The sequence below is a fragment of the Furipterus horrens genome, unplaced genomic scaffold (genome assembly GCF_987537825.1).
Source record: "Furipterus horrens unplaced genomic scaffold, mFurHor1.1.pri manual_scaffold_4, whole genome shotgun sequence".
In the NCBI taxonomy this organism is placed as follows: Eukaryota; Metazoa; Chordata; class Mammalia; order Chiroptera; family Furipteridae; genus Furipterus; species Furipterus horrens.
The window spans coordinates 28,391,949-28,406,294 of record NW_028327174.1 but is presented as its reverse complement, the minus strand read 5'-3'; the positions used below and the strand labels follow the sequence as shown (position 1 = coordinate 28,406,294).

General features: G+C 36.1%; 1 protein-coding gene across 3 annotated transcripts in view; it reads left to right on the top strand.

Annotated features, from left to right (window-relative positions):
- EPS8 (EGFR pathway substrate 8, signaling adaptor) overlaps positions 1-14,346 on the top strand; it is a 162,577-nt gene that overhangs the window by 57,748 nt on the left and 90,483 nt on the right. The window contains exon 1 of one of the 3 annotated variants that reach the window (XM_090272887.1): positions 3,227-3,309. The exons of the other annotated variants lie outside the window; for them this stretch is intronic. The gene's annotated coding sequence lies outside the window, so the exon portion shown is untranslated. Of the gene's footprint in view, positions 1-3,226; positions 3,310-14,346 lie in introns of those variants that run through there. 3 annotated transcript variants of the gene reach the window in all.

Below are 14,346 nucleotides of genomic sequence, written 5' to 3'. Positions count from 1 at the left end.
AGAAAGGTGAGGGAATGAAAAAACAATACCCATGAGCCTTGGTTAGAGTCCCATGTCATTGGTGCCCTGAGTGTGCATATGAAAGATTATGGTTTTATTCCATGCAGTTTTTTAATGAGTATTCTGGATAACAATTAGTAGTATACCAGTGTGTACCAGGTTAGCCTTTAATGAAACTGTCATTAACATTTTTGGTACTTAGAAGACTCATGAGCCTAAGAGATATTATCTTCAAAATGACAGGGGTTGGAATTGGGATGTCCATTAACATCCCTTTCAGTTCAATGATACATTGAAATGTGGGCTTGGAATTTCGTGATTATATTTTTCATTTTGAAAAAGGCTTTCCCTTATGCTACTGATCTTCTCATGAAAGAGGTTATATTAGTACTTTCTGTTGTTCTCCCCATTGGTTCAAAGACTATTTTCTCACTTCCTCGGTAATGCTGCGCTTTATTTTTCTGATGCTCTTCTGTCTCAGGCAGTCTCGGTTGTCCAGGATACCTACTCTGAGATGGAAAGTAGTGTGCAGGAAGTATGCTGGAATGTTCTCTTGGGATCAACACCTATGGAAGGAAAGGAAGGAAGTGACCCATATGGGCAGAGGGGAGGTTAGGCTGCCATTCAGTCTCAGTGGAGGGCTGACCCCACGGGGAGCTCTGAAGCTGGAATGGCTTTTCACCATTGTCCTGGTTGGGGACGGGGTCCAAGTCTTTATATTCCCCATGTCCACCCATCTTTGGATGTGGGCTGCCTTGCGAAGGAAGCATGAACTTGTGTGAGCAGACTCTTCAGCCCAGGCCATTCTCAAGTGAGCTAATAGCTGAGGGCTGTCTGCTGGCAGTACTATAGCAACTGGGGAGTAAATCCTTCAGTGCTGAAAAGGGGATCTTGATGGTACATCACCATTTCAACTCCATATTTTTTGCAAGGGTGCTAGAAATGGTCCAGAATGGCCCGGGGAGTGGGTCAGAATTTCCAGGAATGGGGAGTTGCAGGGCATACTGGTCAGGAGCTCAAGAGATGGGAGAGAAAAGTTTGTGTGGAGGTGGAGTAATTTAGACAGATAATTGAGTTCTGGTATTGATCATTGCTTTTCTAAAAAGTTTTTAAATTTCTATATATCTACAGTGATGCTGTTCCCTTTTTAAGTTACAGAAACCTGATGAAAACTCTGGGTGTTCTTTGTAGAACACTGCACATATTTTTATATAAATTCTGTTTGGTTTTTGTAAAACCTACTTATTTTTCCAGTGTCCTATTCTTTCTCTTTGTAAAGATGTTATTTATTTATTTTTAGAGAGAGGGGAAAGGAGAAGAAGAGAGAGGGAGAGAGACATTGATGTGCGAAACAAACATCACATCTATCAGTTGACCCTCTCATGCCCCCAGCCAGGGACCTGGCTTTTGACTCAGGCACATTCCCTGATGGGGAATCAAACTCACAACCTTTTGGCCCACAGACCGGTGTTCCATCCCCTGAGTCACACCAGGCAAAGCGATTGGTTCCATGTTGTACATGCCCCAACCAGGGACCAAACCCACAACCCAGGCATGTACGCTAACTGGGAGTTTTACCAGTTACCCTTCGCTTTGCAGGAATGCCCAACCAATGGAGCTGCACTGGTCAGGGCTCAGCTTCCTATTCTTTATAGGCTTTTTTTCTTCCTCTATCTCCCTAATAATTATGCTTTTTATTTTGCACTTTCATATTAAAAAATAGTTGAGTGCTAAATTTTCTGTGTGGTGTAACTCTTAATGCTCAATCCCGGTAAATCATTTCCTCACATATTTTGCAATTCCTAAGTTATAAACTCATCTTCAAGGGGGTTGTTTTTTTGTCTTTGTTTTAGTTTGGTTTAGTTTTTCTAGTTTATAGAAATCCCATGTGGCCTTGTTTATGAAGTGTTCCTTTAAAATGGTTTTGTGTTTGTTTATTCCAGATAGTCCAAGGATATCATTAGCTCAGGACCTAATTTATCTTAATTTCCTAGCTTGGAGAGTCTCGTACAAGTAAGATTCAAACCTCAAAACTGTTGTGACATAGGCTTGGGGTTTTGATTTCTGGATGTAGCATTTCCCCTCCCTCTCATCCCTGTTCTCAGAGACAAGCTCCCTTGAAGTCTGAGACAATAGTGGATTTGTTCTGTCCCACTCACCATTTTTTTAAAATGTAACTGCAACCCTTTGAAGACAGCTTTGGTTTATGGAAATATTTCGGTACTGTCTTTATACCTTGCGCCCTTAAGACCTTTTCTGTCCCTGCATGGGCATCGTCAGGGTTGCTGCATACAGTTGTGCCCGGTGTATCCTGTGTGGAAGAAAAGCAGGGCTGGAAATCTAGCTCTCTTGAGAGAGCACTTTATTCTGATCACTTCTCCTTGAGAGAGCATCTCCTTACCAATTTCAATTAGCAGTAAGCGCTAAAGAGACTCCAGTGATCATTCCTGACAGCCACAGTTGGCGGTGTTTGCTTTTGTGCTTATCACTTTGGCCACCGGTTCTAGCTTTGGATTGGCACCAGGGGGTTTTCTTTATAGCAAGGAAAAATGTTTAATTTTTACTTATTGATTTTATTGAGAGAGAGAGGGAGGGAGGGAGGGAGGGAGAGAGAGAGAGAGACAGAGAGAGAGACAAAGAGAGAGAGAGATTGAGAGAGAGAGTGATTTTGTTGTTCCACTTACTTATGCATCCATTGGATTCATTGGTTGCTTCTTGTATATGCCCTGACTGGAGATGGAATTTGCAACCTTGGCATATCAGGATGGCACTCTAACCAACTGAGCTACTCAGCCAGGGCTGTATTTAATTTTTAAATTTTGTTACACTCTTTTTCATCTTTTCTGTTTATAGTGGAAAGTCTTCTTCATTTGCTTAGTGGACCATATTGCTATATCCGAAGTTCCCACAAGTTACTCATTAACCTCTAATCCTCAGATTCCACCTCTTAAAAATGGGAATAATAATAGTGTCTGTCTGTATAGTGTTAGTTTAGAGCACATAGTAAGTGAGAGCCATTATTATTTGCACCATTTACAGCTTTAATTTACCACCTTAGGGAAGAGTTGGAAATATAGTAGAGGCTGTGTTTACTTACTTAACAAGAAGAGGAAGTCTTAGTTAACTCCCTAGAGAAACCAGAGGAGAAACTTTGTTCAGCGTAGTACATTGCTGAAACTGAAGCTTCCAGCCCCACCCTTGCTGTTGATATGCCGAAGGTCACTTGGCACCAAGAGTGAACTGAGAGAATGTCCTCTCAGTATTGCCCTGGAGGATTGCTTAGAGGAGTTTTGCCTGGACTGTGAGTAGGTGAGTGAGTTTGTGGAATATTTTCTTTGCTAAGGAGGGCTCTCAAAAGCATAATTATTATAGAGGATATTTGTAGACCTTGAAAAGTGTAGTAGTAATACTTCTAGTCTCAGTAAGCTCTTTAACAACCTTTTAAATTCCCATTTGGTATTCCAAGTGGATTCTGAATTTGGTGAAATTGGTACCTCAGGTTCCAAAGGGTCCTGCATCCTGCATCCTGGCTTCTTGTGTGGGGAGATGGAGATTTAAAGGATTTCCTTCCCCTAGGTCATGATCTTTAAGAGAATAATTTACCCCAAAAAATTATAGCGAAGAAGAAATCTGTTGATTATTAACAGAGAAAATACAGACATATGATGCTTTCATAAAATTATTTTTAAATTAGTATGATGTGCAAAATACTGTGATTATCCTATAAATATTAACTGCTTTAGATTGTTTATATAATGTTAGTTGTACTATAAAAATTTGCTTATTAACCAAGTTCAGCCTTCTTAGGTTGTTATTGGCTTTGAGTCCACAGACTTAACACTGCCAGATTTCTGTGTAAACATTTTCTTGGGCCTAAAATGTAGTGAATACGTGTATTTAAAGTTTTTTTTTTTTTTTTTTTAAACCCATGTATATTAATGGAATTTGTAAATGTTTAAATAGTCAATTAATGGAAGTTTTTTAAAGAACAACTCTTTCAAAAAATTCTGTTTTGTAATTATGATGTTTTAAATGTAAAATTTTACCTTAGTGACACATGTGTATGATTCTTAATATAGAGAGATATATTTTTGTAGCTGTTATCAATTTATTTGTTATATTTAGTTTAATTCAGGAAGAGCCTTTTTGTTATTGTTCTGTTACTAGGAATTGGGTGCACTCTAATTTTTAGTATTTAGAAACAGATGCGCTAATACTATTGAATCACAGTATACTAGGTGAAGAACAAAAGTAAATAATTGGTCATATCACGGTTTTGATGCTGGGAAGTGTAATGCAGTCTTGAGTTCAAGTACCATGGTATGGCTGCATTACTCCTTCTTGAAATACTTTCTTGAAAATGTTGATGTTCCTGTAGTGTATCTATTCTTTATTAAGACTTTCAACACAATAAAGAGAATTACCAATTTACACAAATTTTCACTACCCATACTGACATCAAAGGCAGCTTTTTGTGGTAGTCTAGATGGATGAGGTGGCTTGAGATGTTTATGGCCTGATTTAGTTTTACTTTTGCTACAAAGCTTTGAGCAGCTTTATAGGCCAAATTTTAAGGCAAATGTTAGTATCATGTTGAGTATAAATTTCATTTATGCTCCAGGACCTGTATATAAAATATTTTGCTTTTGACCCACCCTATTGTCACCTGAAGGAGGCGATCCCTGCACCTACTTTACCTGGAGTGCTTTCAAAGAGGCTTCTGTTTTTCAGCAGCTAGACTTGGAAATAGTATTCAATTTAAGTAAATTGCAGGTAAAAGGAAATGACTATGGAGAGAATAAGATGTTAGACTCATATTCTGTGTAAATAATTCTGAAATAAATTATGTGGAGAAGTCTTTTTTTTAGTTTATCTTTCAATGAAATCGTGACATTGATTCATCAAAGTGGGTATGAAGTTTACTTAGGGGAACTTCCTTGGAGTTTTAAGGGGCCAAAAATCAGCTCATTATACTTTAAACTTTTAAATAATAGTTTAGTTGAGTTGTATAAAAATTTTGTGCAGATGATATAATAAAGTGGATGATTAGATAGTCTTTTGATCACTTACCCTATAAGATAGTTCTAATTAAAAGTATTCTTTATATTTTTCATTATAGTTAGGTTTGTTATGTGTTTTTAATTATTTAATTTGATATGTAAGCACATAAAATGGACTTTTCAACTATATGAAAAATTATACTTTTTATTTTCGTTATAAGTTGTGGCATTTGTATACAGAATTTTGTGTATGGAATATATTAACTAGATTTGGGAATTTGATTAGCGGAAACATGATAGTTTAAATTCTCAATATATTTTTTAAGATTTTAAAGCAATTTGTGAAAAATTGTCTCTGTACTTGGTAATGTAAAATCTGAGCTGAATTGTGTCTGTTTCTTAAGCTTGTTGTAGATCTCACATGAACATTTCTCTAAGAAGGCTTTGCTTTTAGGAACATTGGTGTATACAGTTTCTTGAGTATTAAAAATACATTGTGTTAGTTATTTATGCAGTTCAGAACCATATTTAATTTTACTAATTATGTGATCTTAATGATCTGATTTAAATATCTGAGAGTATTATTATTACTATTAGTTTGCATTACAGTATGTTTTCCCTCATTGTTTGTAAATTATTACTTTGCCCTCATTTGCAGGTAATTTTTCTTTATTACACTATTTTATACAATTTGCCAGACCAAATGACACAGTTAGTATCCTTTAAGTAGAGCCCATGAATATCAATCTTGGACACAAAGCCTGGGATTGTAGTTGGGAAAATCCCTCCTGCTGCTCTTGCTTTTCCTTCCAAAGACTCTGAATTTAGTCTCTCAATTTATTCAAAGCCTGGATTTGTGAAAGCCAGTGGGGCTCCCTTCTGCCCATTCATAACTGTGTTGCATTCTTCTTGATAAAAATTGTCAGCAGCTTTCCCATTTTCTATCATATAAAACTCAATGTCTTGTATGTAACATCATTTGTAGACGCGTAGCTTAATTTATGGCCAATGCTTCTTGATCTTAATGCTTTACACCTCCCATTTCTTGTCTTTCTCTTTACTCATATTACAATTAGAAAGTCTCTGCCTCATATCCAAAATTTACCTCAACCTTAGGATCTACGATTCACCCCCACTAAATTTCTTCTGGTCCCCTTTTTCGACTTTGAAAGTAATCTATTATGTACTTTCTGCATTTTCTTAAGGTCCTTCCTGTTATATCTTGTCTTAGTGTTATTTTTATATGTGTTATAATATTTTACACCTCCTGTGTAGTGTTGACTGAGTTTAAATGATCCACTGAGTTAAGCCTGCATCTCTTTCAATGGGTTAACTATAGTTTCATGTTGTATCTCCCATGTTGCCTTGTATTTAGTAGAAGCTCATTGTAAATATTGGGTGACTGAATAAGTGAGAATGACATGATAGTGAGTTACTGACTACCAGAGGGACATTTCACTGCTCTGTTGGAATGGATATTTAGGGGCAGAGGGTCAACTAGAGATCTAAACAAGTATGGCATGGCTGTCTGAATCAGAGCTGTTCTCAACAGTGAAAGCTGAAGAAACAGTCAAGATGCGGTTAAGAAATCTTTTAGACTGTTTAGTGGCTTAATACTGACAAGGAAAGAATGACTTCTTCTAGGTAAACGCTTCAGGTTGAATAGGAAACTGGAGTAACACAGGCTTTGTAAATAGTGACTAGTTCTGAACCAGAGAACGTTCTTCAAAAGTTTTTGGTTAGGGAATAAATACTCTCGGTTCTGCTGTTCTGCTTATTTTGAAAATGAGGATTTATTCCTACATTATTGATATTAGGGAATAATTTGAATATATTATAAATCTTACATTTGTTGTATGTGATTTTATCTTAGTGACAGTAGGTGAGTAAAGAAAACTTCACCTAGCTGAACCAAGCCACAGAGGAAATACACAAAAAGCACATGCATGCACCTCAGATATTGTCCAACTATACCTTCACTACATATTATAAGCCACAGCCATCCATATCTTGTTTTATAATTTCCCCTTCAATTTCAGATAATTTTTCTTCCACCATTTCACAATAACTCACAAGCTGCAACCCTTTTGGACAGCCAATTCCATAAGCAAAGTTTAGGTCTTTTTCAGGTAAGGTGCCATATTTAATTTTTAACCATTTAACATATGTAAAACTATGCTATGGCTTTTATTAGGTTCTTTTCATTTTTCATGTGTCACTTATGTCCATTTTCCCCATAAACAGTGGAGTTTTGACGATGTGACTTTTGCATAGCAGTGTGATTTTAGGAATGTATATATTGCATTATAAAACAACTGACTGTACTAATTATAACATACAGAATATGAACTGATAGCGTTCTCTCTCTCTCCCTCCTCTCTTTTCCTCTCCCTCTCTATCCATTTCAACCCTCCCTTGCCCCTCTCTTTTTAATGGTGAAAGACACTAAATAGTCCCTGTAAGGAAGAACCCAGTACCACACAGCAAAATGTCAAAGAACTTGTTTAATCAGTGTTGTTTAAAAAGGGGGTTCACACATTTACCAGTGGAAATAATTAGGCTTAAAAGCAAGTAGAGACAAAGTTAATGTAAAAGGCCTGTGGTCCTTTGGAGTAAAAATATATCTTTCTCTTAAATAATAATTATGTTTAACATTTTTGGAACCTTAGCTGTGTACTAGGCACTATGGTAAGTGCTTGACATGGATTATGCCATGTAATTTTTACAAACACTATAAAGTAGGCCTTATTACTGCCTTTATTTCACAGATGAGGAAAACATGGCTTAGATATTAATTCACTTGCCCAAGGTCAATAACTCATAGATATAAATGGCAGGGCCAGTTCTTAAATCACCTTTTTGCCATAGACCTTAGTGGTGTCTTAAAGTACTTTGTAGATTATAAATAAACAACTTCCAATATGTTATTTCCTCTGCACTTAACTGTGTCTGGTTGGCATCACAAAGTGTTTTGACCCCTATGTTAGCAGAGGAAAGAAAGGTACTCAGACTAAAACATACACAGATAATCAGAGACAGAGCAATAACAGACACCTAATCCAGAGTTTTATCCCATATAAAAAGGGAGGAAAATTGGACAGTTGGCAATAAAGGAGGTGAACTGAACTGAAAAACAGAAGAAATGATTGTGTTGGAAGTTGGGGACAAAAAGGTGACCTTATAGGACTATGTCACAATTGAAAGGATGGAGCCTAATGGATAGTGAGCAGCAGGGCCTCTAACTCTGTGGTGCATGAAGCCCAAACAGGTTCTCATGTAGGAACTCCAACAAGCACCACTTTGAATACAGGAATGTGGTAAGAGAAATTGGAGGACATGAGCATAATAAATGGAAAGACGCCAGAGAAAGCCTTCAAAAGGCTTTAATTTACTTACAGTACGTATCACTCTTTCTTTAGGTAGTCAGTTACCTCACACATAAACAAGGGTTTAATCAATGTTTGTTAAACTGGAGGTTTGATAGAGAGAATGGTTCTTCAGTTGAATGTTGATTAAGAGCCAAATATTATACAGATAATACAATGCGTAATGGTGGAATTAATGAGTGTTTATGAACTTAAAGCAGGGGCTCAGCAAACTATGGCTAGTAGGTTTGTTTTCTCTCTCTGAGCCAAGAATGGTTTTTACATTTTTAGGAGGTTATTAAAAAAGAAAAATGAAAACAGAGAATAGCAACAGAGACCATACATGGCCCACAAACCCCAAAGTTGACCCTTTACAGAACATTTGTCAACCCCTGACCTTAAGTATAGCCCATGAAGCAAAAAAAAGTTAAACTTCATCTTATTTAGGAAATCTGATTAAATAATAGAAACTGGTATTATAGTAAGTAGAGTAAAGAGAGGGCTACATTTTCAGACATGTGCTTTTTCCCCCTTTAGGAAGGAATTGATATTTATTTAGTATGATATTTTGCTAGGGGCTTTGTGTACTTTATAACCTTGGAAGATTATAACTACTTTACAAAGGAGGAAACTGGGTCATAGGTGCTAAGTAAGCTTAAAGTTTCACATTTAATAAGTAGTGGGATTCATGTTTTTCTGAGTCTCCCAGGTAAGAGATAAGAACATAGCGGAGAAAATTTGTTTGTAAAAATTGGGTATGACTATTCACAGTTCTGGCTTGAAAATATCTAATTAGGTATCAGATGTGAACATTTGTAATTAACTTCAGCTAGTACCTAAAATATAAACAAAATATTTAAATTTCACATGCAAAGAGTAGAATTCGTTGGAGAACTGTAATTTTATTATAGCATTTGCATATGAAGGAAGATCTTTGGGTAAACTGTAGAGTTGTAAAGAAAATATAAAGAAAAATTCAAGTCTCATATTAAAAACTTAAAATACTGGTCACTTAGAAGTATGAGACTTAAAATGTTGTCAACATAAAGTGCAAAGCAGAAAAGTGTGTTCTATGTCAATAGAAGTGTACCAGGACTTTTGAAAAGCAGATGTTGAACAAATATTGACCCATATGTTTAATTGTAAAGTTTTATGAAGGTTTTAGGGTACTATGAAAACATGTAATGAGGTATATAATATAGACTGGTGAATCAGGGCAAGACTTCTCCAGATGGGTCATTTAAGCTGATATGCAGGAGTTAGGCAGTGACATAAAGGATGATTATTCCAGACAGAGAATGGAGAGAGCCTAGCATGTTCAAGGAAATGTCTAAAAAGGCCATTGTATCTCCTAACAACTCTGAGGACAGGAATTACATCTGTGTTGTTCATAATTGTATTTCCAGCTTCATATATAGTACCTGCTGGCGCATAGTAAGCCCTCAGCAAGATCATTGATTCGTAAAGAATGAATGGACATTTCACTCTGCAGTTCATGGTATGAGTACCGGGATTGCCTGGATGAAGGCTGCTACCCTCCTTTCTGAAGCCTACTAATTACATTAAATACTCATAGTGGTCATGATCCCTCCTAATTCTAGCCTACTTGCAGCCCAGTTTCCCCAAACTTAACTGCTGTCAGGGTATCTGAATGGAGCTTGACCTGCAGGCAGTCTGCACAGAAAATTCTGGAAAAAGGAATGTAGACTGCTTTAACTGAATATGATTCTGAGAAGGAAAGGTGAATTTGCATTATTACAACGTAAGGAACAAATCTGACATAGAATATATATAGCCACTTTACAAAAAATAACCAGCTGAGGTTGGGGTGTTCTATGCTAAAACACATGATCCCAGGTTCTCTGGATGATCACCGGTCACCAAATACCACATGAGAATCCGCCTAGAGATTTAATTAAGAAGTCAAATATTCAAATGCTTCCTGTTTGTGAGGCTTATTTCTTTATAATCAAATTTGAACTTCTAAATTAAGATAATTTTTCTTACAGGTTTGGGTGCATTAAGGAATTTATAAAGTAGAAAGAGAATGGCAAGAGGGTTGCATATTTGCCAAGTATATGACATACTGTAAAGTTGCAGTGAACAACTTTACAAGGTACTTATCATAAAATTGAGATGCAACTGGGGTTTACAACAATTAAGGAAGGAGAGAAGATAATCTCAGGTGGGAAGCCAATTGGAAATTGGAGACTGAAGAAAGAAAACCTTTCAGGGTTATTTATGAATGTTAATCTTTGAGTTAAAAAAATAAGAGCCAGTAAGTAAAAACAACACATGTAGAGGTGATTATATAAGAATTCAGTAATGACACTTGTATATGCTTTACTTAAGCTTAAACTTCAGTGAGCTTAGTTTAACACTATCAGATTGTTGGGTGTTTCATGTGAAGTCTGAGGGATTTCTTACTGGCTGTCGTAAATCAATTTCCTTACAGAAAGAGTAATACATACAGTATTGGCTGGCATATGAAGTTAAGTGGTTGTTAAGAGTTCTTTTGTTTTGATCAGTGAGGGGAAAAGAAAAGACAGTTCCTCTCCCCCAGCGGATAATATAAGAGGGATTGGCGATATTGGAATGTGAAAAGCTCTTAGGTATTTTTTTAATGGTTTCTTTTTAAAATTAAAGTTACTGAGTTAGCCATTATCAATGTCACTTGGCTCATTACCAGGAACAGAGGATATTTTAACTATTGCAGTTAACAATTGATTTTTCATAAGACTTTTAAAATGAAAATTAGAGACATGTTTCATATGCTTTTTAAAATTTTCTAAAGTCAACAATTTTTGCTAATGTTCTTTTGTAATTCTTATTAATATTTGCTGTGGAACTTAGCAAGGGACTAATTAATTATAAAAGCAAGATCTAAGCCTTTTTGTCTCTTATCACTTTAAAAGTTTGACAATAGAAGCCATCTTAGTGGATGTATGTATATTCTGTGTATGTATATTTGTGTGTGTGTGTGTGTGTGCGCACCTGTGTGCACCTTCTTAGGAATACTAATTATTTTATTTTGTTTAGTGCATGTTTTCCTGAAATTTTACACGCATATTACATTGTTTAACAGCTCAGTTAAGAAGTGGAAAATACAGAGGAATTTAAAAAATTACTTGAGCCATTTTATAAGATTTTTCATGTCCATTTGTAAAGGAACGTATCTATTGCAGATCATTTAATATTTTTAAAGTTATTTTCCATATACATTATCTTATTTCTATGCCCTCTGTAATACTGTGAGATTTGTGAGTAAAGGTGGGACTTCAGGCCTTACTGCATTTGACTGATAAGGATCAGTGAGAAATGGGGTTTGCAAGAGGCACTTTCAGGTAATGTTAGAGCTGGACCCCAAATCAAGAATTGTTAAACACTGGACCAGTGCTGTTTTCTTCCCAAAAACAGTTAATTTTGTTTTTGTAAATTAGGAATATTGTCCCTTGGTTTCTATTTAAGTGGAATATACGATAATTTAGTTCATATTAAAAAGTATATATAAAAATGTGTATGTTTATGTATGTATACATACACAAAGGATTATAGATGATAGTTTTAATTTATGAGTTTGCTCTGGAAGTTTTTAGCCTCATGTACATTACAGAAACAGCTGCAATAAAATCTAGCCTTCACCTTACAGATCAGAAGCTGTACCTGGTGGACCCGTACACATTCCTAGTTTATTTATTTGTTATTGCTTTGGTAAACTGTACAAACACAACATTTACCATGTTTTTCATCTTTAAGTTTATAATTCAGTGGCATTGTTGTGCAGCCATCACTACCATCCATCATCACAACCTTTCCATTTTCACAAATGGAAACTCTGTACCTATTAAATAATAAATGCCATTTCCCCGTCCCCAGGTCCCTGGAAATCACCATTCTACTCTCTGTCTCTGTGAATTTGATTACTCTAGGTAGGCATGCAGTAGAATCACAGTAGAATCACACAGTATTTGTCCTTTTGTGGCTGGTTTACTTTACTTAGCCCGGCTTTAAGCTTCAGCCATGTTGTAGCATGTATCATAGTGTGCTTCCTTTAAAAGTCTGAATTATATTCCATTGTATGTACATACTACATTTTCTTATCCATTCATTTATCAGTGTACCTGTGGGTTGCTTCCACTTTTTGACTATTGTGAATAATGTTGCTAATAACATGGGTGTACAAATAAATATCTGTTTGAGTCCCTGCCTTCAATGCCTTTGGGTATATACTCGGAAATGGCGTTGCTGGAACACACGGGAATTCTGCTTTTAATTTTTTTGAGAAACTGCCATAGCATTTTCCTCAGTGGTTGTATGATTAAAGGAGTGTTTTAAAAGGAAAACCAATCTTCAGTTCTTTTAGTTTCTGGATTTTTTGAATGAACTTTTCTGAAATAGGATGGATATAGCTAGATTTTTATATAGATTGGATTTCTTATGTATGTAATAACTAAAAAAATGTGGAATGTGTCCTTATAGGCTATTGGTAGACACATTTTAAATGGGTTAGATTATCTTCCTCTTTTTCTCTGGAGAACTCAGGAGTTTGAAAAAATTATGGGGGTGCCATTGGTGAGTCTTAGTTTTTCCAAAAAAAATATGTAGAGTGAAATACAATTGGGAAGATTCCCACAGGAATGAAGCAGGTTAAATTATCTAAAAATTGATTAACTCTGTTACCTAATCTAGTCTACTCTCCAGAACATCCCCATGATTATTTCTCTAAAAATTAGTAATGACTACTAGTTTACCATTTTTATAAAAATTAAGTCCAAATTCCTTTACATACTCTGCCAGGCACCTCACGATCTGATGGCAAGCTTTTCTTTGCCACATCGTCTTTCTTATACCTCGTATTGCATGCAGCTGTACCAAATAGCTCACTATTCCCTGAAACTGATGCCATTCCATGTACCATGCTTTCTGTATGTCTGGAATGCCCTCACACTGCCCTTACATGGATTGATTGGCACCCTCCTCTGTGTCTTTCAAGACCTGGTTCCCTAGTTTACTTTTATGTGAGACCTACCAACAGCTGCCCTAGGTGAATGCTTTCATAGTACATCGTTCAGATCATAATAACATTTAACCATTGTGACCATCTCTGCATATCTGTTTCACTACACTGAGTGCTCTTGCAGGGGGAGAAGCCCTGTTGTTATTTGCCTTTGTGCAAAGCACAACACCTGGTAAGTGCAGACAAAAAAATACGGAATGAACTTCTTCGTGGTTTTGCTCACTATATAGGACATTACATTTGCTTTTACTAAATAATCATTCCAGAGATCAGCTGAAATTCCTTTCATAATTTCAGTAACTATTAACAACTGTGTATATCTTATCATGGGCAAAAGTACCATATAGGCTAATTTGTTCTTCTTCAATAGCTTACCATTGCTCCATTTCTATGCTGATTTCTTACATTTCTGGCCACACTGACTTCATACCTGTCCTCACTTTACCCTACATTCCTACTATCCTAGGAGAAAGTATCTGATAATTGATACTGAGATGTTAATGATGTAATATATTATTATTCCTAGAAGTTTTTATAGTGTGAAAATGGTTCCTGGGGATAAAAATACCTAATTCAAAAGAATGAATTAATTTCCAGTGGTATAAGTTCATTCACTATGTTGTTTGGGTAAATGATAAACTTTCAGGAAGCAAGATGACTCTGCTTTGGCCCTAAAATCACCCTGGGCAGGCAGGCAGGCTTCCAAGAGTACCTCTGAATCTTTAGCACCTCCACAGTGGTGTTAACTCTGGGGATCTTATTCTTCCTTAGGCTGCTGCTTTAAGGGTTTCACCCTTCCGGGATAAATTTGCCCTTCTCTTATACTGCTTCTCAATAATAGGTGGGTCAGAGTGATGTGGCTTCTTTCAGAGAACAGAGTCTGCATCATTAGCTAACTTGGAATTTCTTTTTTAAGTATTTAGTACTAGAAATATACAGCCATTTAATATTTAAACTAGTTTCT